We start from the raw sequence: 15,816 nt of genomic DNA on the forward strand, positions 1-15,816 counted from the left end.
GGAAGAGGAAGTTGGGGAAGAAGAATAAATAGATGCTAAAACAGCTTTCCTTCCCATGTGCAGCCACCAGCCAGGAGGTCCTGTAGGTTTATGGATCTTGTTATGATGGCCACAAACCTGGGTAGTAGATGTCTTTCAGTAGGGTATCAACTTCCCTTCAAGTTCTTACCACTCCTCATCAACCAGCCGTTCCATGTCCAGAATTTGTTCCAGATCGCTGAAAACTCTTCCCTTGTGGGAAAGTCAAGGCTATGCTGAATGAATACGTGGTTGGAAATTGTTACAATCCGGTTCCTGATTTCTGCAACTGTCCCCCTCTCACTGAGAAAGTGATAGATATTCCCAGACTCATTTCAATAGACTTGTTAGAAACATCATATTCTATACTTGCAATCATCAGGGAGTCTAACTTGAATCCTGTGTTGGGTTTGAGGGACAAGTATTCCAAATACTTACCCATCAGTCCTTTCTCTTCATTTCCCCTCTTCATTCCTGGGAAGACTTTGTACTCTTTCAGGCAGACGTCTCCATGCCTAACTGTTGTGAGCTTCTGACCTCTAACCAATATTCACTTGACTTCTTACTTTGGCTTTGACTAGTGCACGATTGTTCAAGGTACATCTGATGTATACCGACAGTCAATTGGTCATAGTGGCCTCTCATGCATAGGGTCTCTTTGGAAGGTCTTACCTCTCGGATTTGGTTGCAACCTGAGAGTTGCATGGACTTGGGAAGTTTGAAGTGTCACCCAAGCAAGGTAAGTATCTGCAAGTGTAACAGATACAGCAGCAAGGTTGCCCATGTCTGAACAGGTCTCGACAGAGATAACCATCTGGGCAGTTGCAAGCTGTCCTTGGTCACCATCATCACCAGGGAGGCCGGTTCTTCATGGACAGCTTCTCCTTCATTCCTTTCAATGCAGAAGGGGGTCCTGGTCTTTGGCAAGGGACTCCCCGTTCCTTTCCTTCCTTTCTTGGGGAAGAAAGACAGGACTTAGCCAAGGATTAGATGACAGGTATCTCCTTTGGAGTGTTGCTACACGATTCCCCTCCTAGGATACTTCGTACCTCAAGGCATTGACTAGAATAGCAGTCACCTGCAATTCAACAGGTTAGGTTGAGTTAGGTTAAGTTAGGTATCTAACTCAACCTAACCTAGCCTAAACTAAACCAAGCATAACCTAACCTAATCAGCACTTCAATATTCAGGATCTGAAGATAGGCACTCCATGGTGTTGATAAGCAACAGTACTGTGGTAGTTTCATAGCTTACAAAAAAGGGGGCCTAGTGTACTTTTTTCTCCTCAAATTGACGATGCAGGTCGCACAGGTGGACAGTAGCACATTCAGCACAGTGGTCAACAAGACACATTCCAGGCAAGATGCATTTATAAGGTCAGTAGGTTCAGTGTAGGGTCAGTTGGTCTTGGCACTTTGACATTCCGAAGGATTATTTGACCTTGGAAGACAATTGAGTTAGGCCTTCTATCTTGACACTGAAGCTGTCTGTTTGGCCTTCTTTCTGGAACATGGGCATAATAAGCAACAGTCATACCACATCGAAAGTACCACTTTTCGGTCGATCAACTAAGTTTAGCAACATTGGGGCTGGTCAGTACTTAGATGGGTGACCTAGGAATACCAGTTACAGTTGGCATCTTGAGACAACTTTTGCATCCATAGTACAAGTCTTAACTTACGCCTTCTCGCTGTTCTGTTTGATTCGCGGGTGATCATAAGGGTATGATCATTCCGAATCTAAGGACACTGGAGGTTTCCAAGTGACTGAAGCCATTGGTGTTACCACCTAAAAGACGACCTTCAAGACTGGGTGCCAATAACTCATAGTTAGTTCCGGCTCAAGCAAGAACTGGTGTCCAAGAGCACCATTTCATTTGACTTCATGTAATAATCAAACTGGCATGCTTCACAGCTGACTTTGTGGACAGATTTCACAAGGTCAGGAGCATTAGTGTACTCCTTACATTCTGAAAGAACCTGTTGGAGAGGTACTGAGGATGGAAATGTGGGTACGACAGACCACATTCATGTTATTTTTACCTTTGAGATGTATAGATCCTTGGATGACTGCTATCTGCGATAAATTATGTTAGGAAAAAAAGGGGCTGTTTTTCTGAATATTCATGAACTTCACAAAAAAAGGGGCTGTTTTTCTGAATATTCATGAACTTTACAATAATATTTTTGATGAAATATAGTGATGTTTAAAAAGTATAAGACACTAAATATAGGCAAGGTGGGAAGGATGTTAAGGAGTGTTGGGAAGGATGTTAAGGAGCATAAATACACTCAGTCAGAACATTTAAGCTTGCTCTATAATCCCATGCAGTATACATTGCCCATACATGAAAGGAAAGAACTGAGCCAATGAAAAAATAAGGAATCTTATTATTATAAATACAAAGAATAGTAAACTTTTAAAAGCCAAATCAATAAAAATATATACAAGCTGATAATGAGGAAATTTGAACCCACAAGAGCAGAAGTCCATTCCATAATATATAAGGGTTATGGTACAGTCCAGAGTTTGAGAACATTTGTAAGTGGTAAGCACATGACATTTTAATTTTGTGAAAAGAAAGCTTTGATAAAGCAGTGTATCTCAAGTTTTGTAAACCTTGTATGTATTGCGTCAATAAGATTGTATGTTTATACATGATTGTACAGCATAAAAATCTGTCAGCATTGCATTTGATGTAGTGATAATTTATACATAGCCACAAGAGGAAGAAAAAAATTGCATCAATGTTGTTTAAAAAAAGTATTCTAGGTCATTAAGAAAATTAATTTCTTAATATTGGGACTTTCCAAGAAATTGTAAAGAAAGTACTTACTATTGAGTGTAGAAGTCATGAAGTAAATTTCTGTTAGATACCAACTCCCCTGGCAAGAATTTTCAAGATTGCCTTTTAAGGTAAGGTCATCTCATTGTGGTCATTCGAATGATGCTGGTGTCTTATTAGTATTTATTTCCCCTGAATTAAGATTTGAGGGATCTTAACAGTTCTCATACAAGTTATGTAGATAATATCAAAAGATGTTAGCATTTACCAAGTAATGTTTTGATAGTCACACAGAAACATGGTAAGAAGATAGAAAAACTACAATGTTCCTTGAAATTTAGAATAAAGTACACATGGCCAGTCAACTTCATTCCAGTGGGGTTGGTATCCAACAGAAATTTACCTCATGTCTCTGTGAAACAAAAATTTACCAATACGTGCCTTGTGTAGGTTTATAATTGATGGAGGAAATCTAGTGAAAAACTCTGAGGTTTGCCAGACTATTGCCTTAAACCCTCATTTTTCATGATAAAAGTTGTCTATTAGCTATGTTAATATTAATACAAACAGAATATTTTATGTTTAGGTGGACTACAGCTATTGCAGTTCACCCTTACCTCTAGCCAAAAGCTTCATACCTTTGGCATTTAGCCTCTATAATACTGGCCCATGGAAGTAAGGGAGTTTTTTTTGTTTTTTTTTATAATTTCCTCTTATAAAAGAATGCACCTTATAGGCTGGCAAATATTCCATATGTAATAATTTTTCAAGAGATGAATAAATACTGTATGAAAAAATTGCAGATTACTGTCCAAGGTGTAGTGCATTACTAATGAAAGATCTGATACTTTCTATATTATAATGTTTGAGACTACCTGTAATCAATTAAGACTTCCATTCCTTCAGAGGTCCAAATCTTTTGGTTTACAATGCAGCTGACATTGTTTTCATGAAGACTTCAATGAAATTAATTTTGTCTTGCATGTCATGAAATTGAAGATTGCTGGATTAACAGTGCAACAGCTATTATTTTTATAATTACCTTGTTGAAGTGTAAATTTTGTCTTGCCTGCCATTAAATTGAAAATTGCATTTCCAGATTTCAGCTTTCTTTTGCAAAGAAAAATAATCCATCCAGGAACATCAAAGCATCCACCCATCTTATTTGTCCAACGGCTGTTGGTGAGAAATATAAAGCAGCCCTCAGTTGGAAAGTTCCAGCTGTAACCATGATTGGGTTCTTGCTTGTGCTAGAAGGGCGGAAAAAGGAGGATGAAGACTTGTATAGGGTTGATTCTGATAATCGTGTGATCCTTGATTGCAAAAACATCATCCGCAATCTGTTTGGTAGGTAGAAATTATTCTTATTGAATGAGTTATGTTTTATTATATTTAAATTATGAAGGATATTACAAAAGTGTGAACATTATTTCTTTGACTCCCTGAACAATTTTGTTAGATTTTTATTTTTCTTTATAGATTTGCATGTTCTTGGAAATGAAACTCTAGTGGGGGACACATTGATGGGCGAGGTTGCTCCAAGTGTCAACAGTAAGGTGAAAGCTCTACGGGAAAAGGGATCTTTCCAGTCACCTCATGAGGTTCAACGGACTCCTAGATACTGGGAAACTATAAGAAAAAGGTGAGTGCCAGCTTTACTCTAGGACTCTAAGTAAATTAAAGTTTTTGCAAATACCTATTCATTGACAATTGAAATAGAAGAGTATACTGTCTTAGGTAGCCTAATTCAGAAGGTTATATTAGATATTTATTACTTGATGGTTAGGAAAAAAGTGATAAGATTGAAGTAATGAGCATCTTCAGGCATTTTGAAATAAGAGAATTGAGTGTTTGAAAATAATGAATATTTTGTCTGAAGTTTGAAAAAAATCTTCTGGAGAGGTCCAAAGAACCTTCAAGAAGATGAAAATGGTCAAGTCCAGGAACCATCACGAATTGCATGTAATATGTACAATAAAAACAAGTGGAGAACCAGTCACTGAAGAATGGGCAACATTTTATGGAAATATTGAATAGGAAAGATTGCTGGAGCATAATTAGTCAACTCCAGAAATTCCATACTAAATGGCACTGGTATCATATATTGTAGACTATGAAAAGGCACGCAGCACATTACCAAGACAAACTATTAGATGTACATTATAAACATTGATGAGTGTCAAAAAATTTGTTGAATGATCATATATTTTATTTCTGTCACTTTTCTGAGAAAATACAAAAATCAAAACATCTTTAAGTTTGATTGTTGAAATTAACTAAACAAAATTAAAATACAAAAACAAATTGTCCTCTGCATGGAATGTGACTTGTAAGATTCATCAGATTATTTTTGCGGGTAGTTTCTCTTGCCAGATGGGTCATTGCCTATCTGCACAAAGATGATTGGTGAATTCACCTTTTTGCCCCCATAACGATTTCTTTGTTGCAATTAATCTGGCCAAGTTTCTGAAGGGTAGATAACAATTTTTTTGGGGATAGAATTGCATTGTATTTTTTGTTTACCTTTTTCTGAGCTCTACCATTTTTCATAATAATGAAGGAAGCTACACAGGAGTACAGAAAATAATAGCCCTTGGGAGCTACTTTATGCAGGTGGCTTTATTTTGACAGTAGAATCAGAGGATGACTCGTCAGAAATGTTTAAAAGAGGTAATACTGGAGAGAGGATTGAAAGTCAGTTAAAGCAAAACCAAGCATATGGAAACCAAAAGGGAACAGAGGGGAAAATCAAGACTAGAAACTGGCCATTTGAAAATTGTAGGAGGGCCATATATGTGTGACTGCAATTCAGTGCATCAAATGTAAAAAATGTATCACAGGAGATACTTTGAAATACAAACTATTAATGAAATGAGGAATATTTAATCTGTGGTTTATAAGAGAAAAAAGAATACCTTTATCATCTTGTGACTTATTGAATTGTAAACCTGTATGGCAGTAGTAAGAAAAATTCAGTGTAATGAATGAAGAGAAGAAGTATTCCATGATTAATGGTAAAAATTAATGAGATGTTACTGAGAAATTGGTGGATACAGGCTAGAAAATAAGACTGGTCTCAAAGATTGAGATAGTTTGGTTATGTACCTAGATTGGGAGAGGATTGTTATGTCGGGAATTTTGGATATGAAAGTTGGAGATCAGTGGGAAGGTCCAGGAACTCATGGTAAAGGAAAATAAGTTTTCAGTCATGGCAACATTCTTAGACTTTGGCAGGAATTGCCTGCAGTTTTTATACTTAACCCTTTGGATCACTTACAGTACTGCTATCCCATTTTTGGTGATTTTCATCTAGAGTATATTTTGTCTGTTTGTTTTTAATTGAACATGTACAATAAATAACAAATATTCTTCCTTAACATGACACCAAATTGAATATCATTAGCATGAATGGTAACTCATAGACAGTGAAAAAAGTTATTTGGTCCTTGTCAAAGCTCATGCACTTTGGTAGACAGGACTGGCAAAAGCCATATGTCTTAACCCTTACTGCCTGGGCTAAATGTATACATTAAAAATATCCCAAAACCAAGTATGTACTCTTTATGGTTGGACAGACAAAGCGAAAAAAATCACTGGAAAGAGGAAGATACACACGTACATTTTATAAGAAAAAATAAAAAAATTTCTATACCAGAAGTCATTTCTAAAAATATGCGAAGTTTAGCTAGTTATACATGTCCGAAGCAAAGGACCTTGAACTGGAAGACTTCCTCTCCAAGACTGAAGCAAAGGAACTTTCTGGATGAAGGGTGGGTTGAAATCTGAAAGTAAGCATCCTTCAAGTCTGTTGACAGCAAGAAGTCATCTCTTATCACTGCCAGAACTGGCAGGGGCATCTCCATCCTGAACCTCATTATCCTTACAAAGTGATTTTGAGTAGAAAGGTCAATCGCTGGTCTCCAGTCGCCTGTATCCTTCACAACCAGGAAAATCCAACTAAAACCTCAATGAAGGACGCTGCACTTCTTCCACGACCCCCTTGTCCAGTGTAATAAAGTGTAAAGAAATTAGGGTAGATATAAAAAGAGAGAGAGATATCCACTGATAGACTGATGGATAGACAGAGAATAATAGAGAGAGAATTGCATTAAATCAACGGGAGTGGTTGTTGTATAACCCAAACAAGCGGAGGTGTTTTATTGGCGAGCAGCAATTAAGAAAATGCATTTTTTTAATTGCCACTCGCCGATAAACACATTGATTGTTTGGGTTATTGTTGTCGCCAGAAGTGTCCAGCTTTTGCTGGTAGGTGAAAGGTTAAAATACAGCTTTTTCGTAGTGATGCCAAATGCATTTTTTAAATTGCTGCTCACCAATAAACACCTCCGTTTGTTTGGGTTATACAGCAACCACTTCCCGTTTCTCTAACGCAATTCTCTCTCTCTCTCTCTCTATCAGTGGATATCTCTCTCTTTTTATATCTACCCTAATTTCCCTAATCTTCAACACTTCCCCTCAAAGAGCTAAGTACTTCGGGGAGCCATGAGCATAGGTCAGATTGAGAAGAATCGGAGGACTCCATGATAACAACAAAGCACACACACAAACAAACTGAAACAAAGAAATCTTGGGCATACAAGGCAACTGTTTGGAAGGGGAGCAAAAGCAACTATACTCTTCAAGGTGGTCAAAGAAAGACTATCGTGTCATGAGGTTCTATACCTGGTCGGTGACCAGCTTCCACGTCATATACGCATGAGTTGCCAGATGCCACAGATTCCTTTTCTTTACAATCTGATTGTTTTTAACCGGTTTCCAGCCGGTGCAAGAAGAATTATCCTATTATTAAGACCAAGAATAGAAATTGATAGAAAAGTTGTAATTTTTAATTTTTTTAATACAGTCAACCACAGATTTCATATCCTCTGGTATTAGTACGATTTGGTTTTTGTCAACTTTTTCTGATGAAATTTTGACTCGGATTTTGTACATTTCCTTGGAATTCGTACTCCCGGAAACGTTCCTTCCAGGGCCCATCTCGTGACAAGCCCCATACTGAGAGCCCAAACAATGCATCCCATGTTCTATCATGACCCATTCTGCGTTTGTGTTTGTTGTTTTTTATGCTTTTTTTATTCAAGTACAATTGCTAAATAAGCCATCATGGAGCCAAAGAAGGTTCCAAGTGCCAATCCTGTTGTAAAAAAGGTGAGAAACACTAGAATTTAAGAGAGAACTTGTAACAGTGTGTTGGAGGCAATAATTTGTGAAAAGGCAAGGATGTTGCATGCTGATCTCAGTAAGAAAATGCAAGCAAGAATTGCTTCTGTTTGTGAATTTAAGGCCAGAAGAGGCTGGTTTGAAAAATGAAAAAAAAGAACGGGCATACATAATGTGCCGACTTCAGTGAGATAAGGACATCTTTGCAAAGCGGAGTGATGTACAAAATTTTGTGAAGAATTATCATCCCAAGAAAAATGTTATCTGTGTCTCCAACATGTTTAGTGACAGTGCCTTGTTTTACTCTAGGTGCATTTTAAGGAGACACCAGAAACAAATGTGTCTGTTGTTTGGCAGGAGTCCAGTGACTCAAGGTGGTCCTAGGGCCAGTAAAAAACGAAGAGAAGTAACTCCAGGTAGGTCCTTGATACCTGAAGTCCTTCTTGTTGGGAATTCCCCTTCCAAACAATTACCTCTCCTCTCTCTCCCCTCCTCTCAGTCTTCCATATTTTAACAAAAGTCTTCAATAAAGGTAAGAGTGATGTTAATGTTCATTTATCATTTTCAATGGTCATTTATTTCTCATTGTTTTTTTAAGGTAAAGCTGTGGTTATTCTCTATAAAATGTATTTGTTCCAATACGAAATACAAACCATCGGTCCTTTTACAATAGGAAGGAAACTAGCGGCAGCTGGAACGGTCGTAAGCTTCGAACAAGGGAGTTCGGTAGTTAACTGCTTGTCCGACAGTGCGCGCGCCGCTTGACTGGAAGGTGAAGAACCACATTTGCTTTCGGCCGCGTTGGTGGAGGACGTGTTCGTCATTGCTCTCTGCCTGCTTCATCGTTGTATGCTTTGGTGGTGTGTTGTTTCTTCAACTTGGTTTGTCAGTGTAGTGAAAGTGTATTGTAAGTAGTACGTGACTTTCTTTATTACTTTTTATTACATTGATTATGGATTCTCGTGCAATGGAGCTATCCCCGCACCCCCCCATCAGCCGCAGAGTTTGCCCTGGTGTGGAGGGCCGCAAGTGTGGGGTCTTTCGCTCTTCCCCGAGATAGATCCTCATGTCCTTTGTGCGGGGCGTGAATGCTCTCGGACCGAGCCATGTAATTTTGTGTGAATTGGTCGGAGGTGCAGTGGGTGCTGTACGAGGGTAGGAGGAAGCTTAGACCTGCCAAGGAGTTGTCGGAAAGCTCTCCAGCGACTCCCTTGGTTACGGACACTTCCTCTTCTTTCCTGCCCCCTGCTCAGCTCCCGCGTATGGTGCCTTCCCCTTTTGGGGGGGGGGATGTTTGTTGTTTCTCGGTCCTTCTCTTCGCCCGATCTGTCGAGCGTAGAGGAGGACGCGAGGTGCCCCGACGTGCAGTTGTATTCGGGGTCTTCAGTTCGCTCAGGGTGGGGCTGCCATCCCCCCCCCCACACGAGGGGGAGCCCCTCCTAATCACCCGACTGTTGCTTCCTCAGGTGCTCCTGCTGCGGGCGACGACCTCGGCCAGGTGCGGGTGTCGCTGGAGCTCCAGGGCATGCCGAGAACGTCCAGGGGCTGCCCCAGCATCTTTTTATGGCAGGTTGCTGTTGGCCAGGTCCACCCATGGAGTGGTGACCACCACTACAACCACTGTCTCAACTCCAGGGTACGCTGCCCTCCTCACCTGGTCTACACCCCGCACGTAATGTCAGTGACTCCGATGGCCGCTGTGCAGGGCCCGATCGCTGCCGTGCCGAGGAGAGGCGTTGCCTCCCCCTCCCGGGTTTCTTCGTGCTGCCAGCCCCTGACTTCCGAAGCCCGAAGAGCTCGCCCTTGGACCTGCCGCCGGTACCAGGATGTCGCTGGCTGCTGCCCCCCGTCTCCTGCTGTACTGACCGCTGCCGTACCCGCCGCTCTGCTGTTCCTGCACCTGCCGACGTCGTCCCCAGCCCATGGTGTTGCTGCCCCAGTCGCTGGTCCTTCCGGACGGTGCAGCCCTGGGGCCTGTTGCTTCGGCAACAGCAGCCCTGGCTCCATCCTGGATGGAGGACCTGACATCTGTCCTGAGGGAGCTGACGAAGAAGAAGAAGAGAAAGGTGTCGTCCTCGTCTTCTTCATCGTCTGCTGCCGCCTCTTCCCCTTTGACTTTAAAGGCTTCCAAGCCGAGGAAGAAGAAGGCTGCCTCCTTCCCCCCTAAGAAGGCTCCCTCGGGAACTTCTAAGGGCCTGTCTCACTTCAGTGGGACGGGGGTTTCTTCCGCTGGTCCTCCTGCTCCTTTGGGAGCGGGGCCCGTCTCTCCTTTCGCAAGGAAGAAGAAGACGGGGACCAGAGGGGTACCAGCTAACACCGGTACTTCCTCGCCTGGTGCTAGGGGCGCTGCCGCTACACCAGGTTCCGGCTCGGCCTCTCGTTTGCGAGAGGTACCGAGTGTACGGTCTCCCGAGGGTGACCGTGCAGCCAAGGCTCAGGCGTCCGAGTTCGCACGGTGCCAGGACCAAGGCATGGAGCGGAAGGCTGGTGAGAGCCGCTCAGGTGACTCTCTCCAGCCCAGCGATCGCTCTCGTAGCGACCAGCTGGTTACCAGGGTTGCCGTGATGGTCCCAGACCGGCCACGGGCTGAGGCTGGTAAGAGGTCCCCTCGATTCCCCAGCGGTTCGACGTGCCGTGAGAACAGGCACCGGTCCCACCGCGACAGTGGTCTCTGCAGGTCCCCTGACCGCCGCTCCCACCGGGACCGGATGGATAGGGGGACCAGCAGCAGCTCCTCTTGACGCATGGGACTGGGGCTGCTGTTCTCGGTCCAGCCGCTCGCTCCAGGGGAGCGGCTGACCGACGGCCTGCGGCTCAATCGCCACCGCGGGTTGGCTATTGCCTGCAGCCCCCCAAGCACACCGGTTCTGCCGGTGAGCGAGGGGGGAGCGTCAGGTCTTCCTCTCCTGTTCCTTCAATTTCCACGGGTTACACCGGGAAGGGCGAGGCAACAAGGAGTGATCGTGAGGGGCCCTGCCATGACGCCCTACGTGCCAGGCACAGTCCTCGGATCGACCAGGTTATATGCGCAAGTGGCAGGAGGAGACCAGGAGGGGTCTGTCGCTGTTCCTCCTTCTGAAGGAGGAGAGTCTCGGGAGCCGTTCTTGCTGGAGGGGCTTGACGGTCCTACTCCTCAAGATGCGGTCACTCCCGAGATCCAGAGGAATTTTGCTGAGGTCATTGTACTGATTCATCAGCACAACAACCTCAGGGAAGGATCGCCACTCCCACCTTCTGAGCCCATGTCCCGGCTCGAGTCGTTCTGGGGGCCTAAAAAGGAACCCAGGGCGACGGTGGGTCTGCCGCGATCGCAACTGGCCGACTCAGTGCTAGGCCAGGTGAACTCGCTCGTCTCCGGACAGGAGGGTTCGCTTCGGTCTGGCTGGTCGTCTAGCTATGTACTTCCTCCTCCTCTACTGCGACAGAGAGAAATTCTACGTGCCATCCGAGGATCCGATGCCGCCCAAACAGGTTAACCCGTTCCTTGATCCAGCATTTCTCCGCAAGAAGCCGCTGGTCCAGACCTGCAGCTCGATCGCCACCGTTGGTTGGCGATCGCCTGCAGTCCTCCCAGCCTACTAGTTCTGCTAGTAGGCAGGGTAGGAGCATCAGGTCTCCCTCACCTGTCCCTTCAACCTCCTCAGGCTACACCGGGAGGAACGAGGCGAACAGGAGTGACCGTGAGGAATGCTCTTCTTACGATACGGCCACTAGCCTGGTTCGGTCTTGGGACCAACAGATCCTCGCTCAAGTGGTTGGAGAAGATCGTGGGGGGGGGCTGGCAAGGACGAATGAGGCCTCCCAGACTTTGGGAGGGACCATCACTGCTGTTCACGTGACGGTACGTCAGGACCACGCACTCAAGAGAACCTCTGAGAGGTTTCGGCCTCGACGAGGACTGGGACACATCGGAGGACAGTATCGGCTCTCTCCTGTCAGGTGCTCGCTCAGCCCCACCCAGACGACGGTCACGGTTGCGGCAGACGCTTAGCCTACAGTAAGAGTTCGTAACCCTCCTCGGGAAAGCGTTTTCTCCTGGCGGTAACGTTTTCCTAGACTCTGAGCGGCCATCACCGGCTGCTCGTACTCGCTTCTCTAACTGCTAGTTCCGCTGGGAAGGTGAGCGAGTATCCAATTTTCCTCCCCCATTCCCTCTCTCCCTACGGCTACGAGGGAAAGGGGGGGGATCCTGCAGAGGGTTCTCCGTAGGATTCCACGTTGGGGACTGCGTTCCTGGGGGGACCTTCGGGTACTACCGGACGTAAGTCCCCGTCGTTGAGGAAGGATCCTGCCCCATCCTCGATTTCTACAGGAATTGGGAGGACCACCAACCGATGATCGCCTGACGAATTTGGTGGGGGTTTCGCTGAGCGCTTAGAATTCTCCGGAATTTATAGCACTCTCAGTGTGTTTTGGTTTTCTACAATATACAAACACTTGGGCTAAACCACGGTCCAGAGTGGGCTAGACGAGAATCCCAGATAATTGTTACTACGATAATCGGGAATCTCGCTGAATGCTTGAATTCCTGGAATTTCTAGCATTGGAAGAAGCACTGCTGCTGAACGAAGAAAATATCACAGTAGGCGGCCAACACTGGGATAGAGAAGAACGGATGTGAACATCCAGTTTGGCTTGAACTATCGTCTTCGGTATCCTGTTATCACCATTGAAGTCTTCCTTTGGGGAAAACTTCTTCACTCTCTTCATTAGAGAATGAAAGGTGTCGGCTTCCAGTCCTTATTCTCATTCTTCGAATGGAAAAGAATTTAGGATGGAGGTCTTTGTACAGGAACCTACAAATATACTACATATATTGCCCTCGCGACATGACTGTTAATCAGTTGAATTGTCCTAGGTGTAGGCACATACCGTAGTTAACTCTACGGATTGTGACCGAGACGAATAGTATCTTCTTAATTGAACTGCAACTCGGGACTGCCTGCAACCTCCCAGGAGTTACCAGTTTCAATTTTGAGATACATACTTATGGTATTGTTACGACAACACCACCTCAGCTTTTGTATTCACCGAAATCCGTTTCGTTTAAATGCAAATGCTCGAGCGTATTTTTTTGCGCTCGATGGTTCTAGCCGAATGCATTCCTTCTTGGAATGGATTACCTGGCAACTCAGGATGACGAGTGAGTGAGAGCTGGCGGTGTATTGGGCTGCCTGCCGCAGCCCAGTACCAGCTGGCTCTCCGAGATGCATGGTTGGTTTATGTCTCTCTCCTCTACAATGATTGACTACCGAACCGTATCTGCCCGACAATCACAGACTTAGGTCTCTGGTTGGTTGGGATTATCGCATAAGTGAATGACCATCTCTACTGCATCGCCTTGGACATTGCGAGAATTTTCAGACAGAGATATCTCAATAGACTCTATCATCTTTCTGTTTACCGCACGGTAACAGAAGTCTGTAGCCTAGTCTCCCGCTGCATCGCACCTGCCGCTGCGATAATGCGGAATGATTTCTTCAGACATCTGAGTTTGTCTTCTAAATATATCTCTTATTCGTAGATATGTAATTGTTCATTGTTCACCCTGAATTGTAGATGTATAACGGAAGACATCGCCTGTTCCCCACCCTGCTAGCTCTACTTCCAAGTATATATATGTCCTCCCTGGATAACCTGAAAGATGATGATGATGATTCAGCCCATGAGAAGCGGTTCTTCAGGCAGTACATCTCTGTGTTTTCATTACTGAAAAGGGCTCCGCTTTCATTGCGACTACGACTTCTCACCGAACAGCAATGACACCGAACAGCAATGAAATAGCGGTTTAGCGTTTTCAGTCCTTTGTAAGCACAGGTTCAGAATCTTAAGAATTACTTCTCTCGATTCGGCTGTGAAGAAGTAGGTCTGCATTCACCTTCCACCTTCATTTTCAACGGCGCATAGTGTTGTTTCTCCTTAGCTGAGATTCAACTACTATGAGAACTTGGCTTGCCATCAGGGACCTTGGTCTCTAGAAGGCAATTGACTTTCGCCTTTTGGGCACATGCCTTGGGAGAATCATCACCTCGCCTTTCGACATCGGTGGCAACAAATAGACGATTTGTATGTTCTCTCAGCAGCATACCCCTTTAAAGGCGAGGGTCATGTGACTATGCTCGGATGCTTGGACAGCTCGCCCTACACAACCGAACGCAGTCAGTCGGCAGCTGTCGAAGCGTCCAAGTCCGTTACGAGCTATGCTGTGGACTTAGTTCAGTTGTTCCAGATCAACCATTATTTTGTCCTACGAGCTGGTTCCAGTACCCATACCATTGACACCCATGGAGTGTCGGTGTCCTATCCACTACGGAGACGGAGAGACTTCGCTGCAATGGGATACGAGAATGTGAGACACTTCGCTGCAGACGGATAGACCAGTATGGGTACTGGACATCACCGAAGATTATGTCGAGAAGAGGGATAGGTCATCGCGACTATTCCCTTCTTTCCATCCGTGTAGGGGAACTGCATGGCTTTTCCTTCGACGTCAAGCATCCAGGGGATAGGGATCTGTGACGCTCGATTTCATACCGAACTTCATAGCAAAGACTCAGAATCCTTCGTTCCTGCCGATCGGTTCGAGTCTTTCACAATCCCCTCCCTAATAGACTTCACCGACTTTGATGCGGATGAGATGCTGCTTTGTCCTGTGAGGGCGCTATGGCGCTATCTGAAGAGAACTCGGCACCTCAGGCCTGAGTGTCGACGCCTCTTCGTTAGCACCGGGATGACCAAGAAAGAAGTATACAGGAACACTCTTTCTTTCTGGCTGCGTGAGGTGATCAGGAGGGCGTACGAAGCTGATGATAGCGACAACATCTGTACCCTTCGTACAAGAGCCCACAAAGTCAGAGATATTGGTCCTTTCCTTGCGTTCTGCAAGAACTTCTCCGTGGCGCAGGTACTGAAGGCAGGGGTCTGGTCCAACCAGACCACCTGCTCCTCATTCTACCTTCAGGATATAGCCCACAGGTCCTTGGACACTTGTTCCTTAGGACCCGTGGTGGCTGCTCAATACGTTGTGTAGCTTACCCAGCACCCGAGCGGACAGAACAGCTTCGCATCCTTGTGTGACTGCATGAAGGGATAGGTGAATGAGAATGTGACTGGTGTGGGCAGAGGGACGCGGTCGTCACTACGCTGGATCAGGAGGCGATGCAGGTAAGCTACTCGACCGAGCCCCCATCCTATCCCTTTCAGTAGGGATAGGAGCGATTATCCACCACTTCCCCTAACAAGGGGGGGGGAAGTGGAAGCCAACAAGAGACAACCCATGCTTCATATTGCCTCTTGCAATAGGAACAAGTTCTTGCTTGCTAGTTTTAAGAGGTATGCTTGCCTCGGTACATACCCCGATCAATTGGGCAGAGGCTATGACCAGGGAGGGAATCCAAGGTTGGGCGAACACCAGTCTGTTCTTAAGACTCAGATTCCTCCCACCAAGAAGTGAGTCTTCCTATTGTAAAAGGACCGATGGTTTGTATTTCGTATCGGAACAAATGGCAATTTGTCGAAAATTGCATTTTTCCTAACTATACAAACCTGAGGTCCTTTACATATACTCCCACCTCATGCCACCCCTCACTGCATTTTTCCTGGGCCTAAAGCAAAAGAGATTCTTCACCTCCCAGTCGCGCAGCACGCGCAGTGTCGGACAAGCAGTTAACTACTGAACTCCCTTGTTCGAAGCTTACGACCATTCCAGCTGCCTCTAAGTTACCTTCCTATTGTAAAAGGACCTCAGGTTTGTATAGTTAGGAAAAATGCAATTTTTGACAAATTGCCATTTTTTAAAATATTTTTAGGTGTTTGAATCACATCAATTGGAT

General features: G+C 44.9%; 1 protein-coding gene across 4 annotated transcripts in view; it reads left to right on the forward strand.

Moving 5' to 3' along the window:
• LOC135198778 (DNA topoisomerase 2-binding protein 1-like) overlaps nt 1-15,816 on the forward strand; it is a 116,850-nt gene that overhangs the window by 63,778 nt on the left and 37,256 nt on the right. The window lies entirely within an intron of this gene.

Source organism: Macrobrachium nipponense, chromosome 22, assembly GCF_015104395.2.
Source record: "Macrobrachium nipponense isolate FS-2020 chromosome 22, ASM1510439v2, whole genome shotgun sequence".
NCBI lineage: Eukaryota > Metazoa > Arthropoda > Malacostraca > Decapoda > Palaemonidae > Macrobrachium > Macrobrachium nipponense.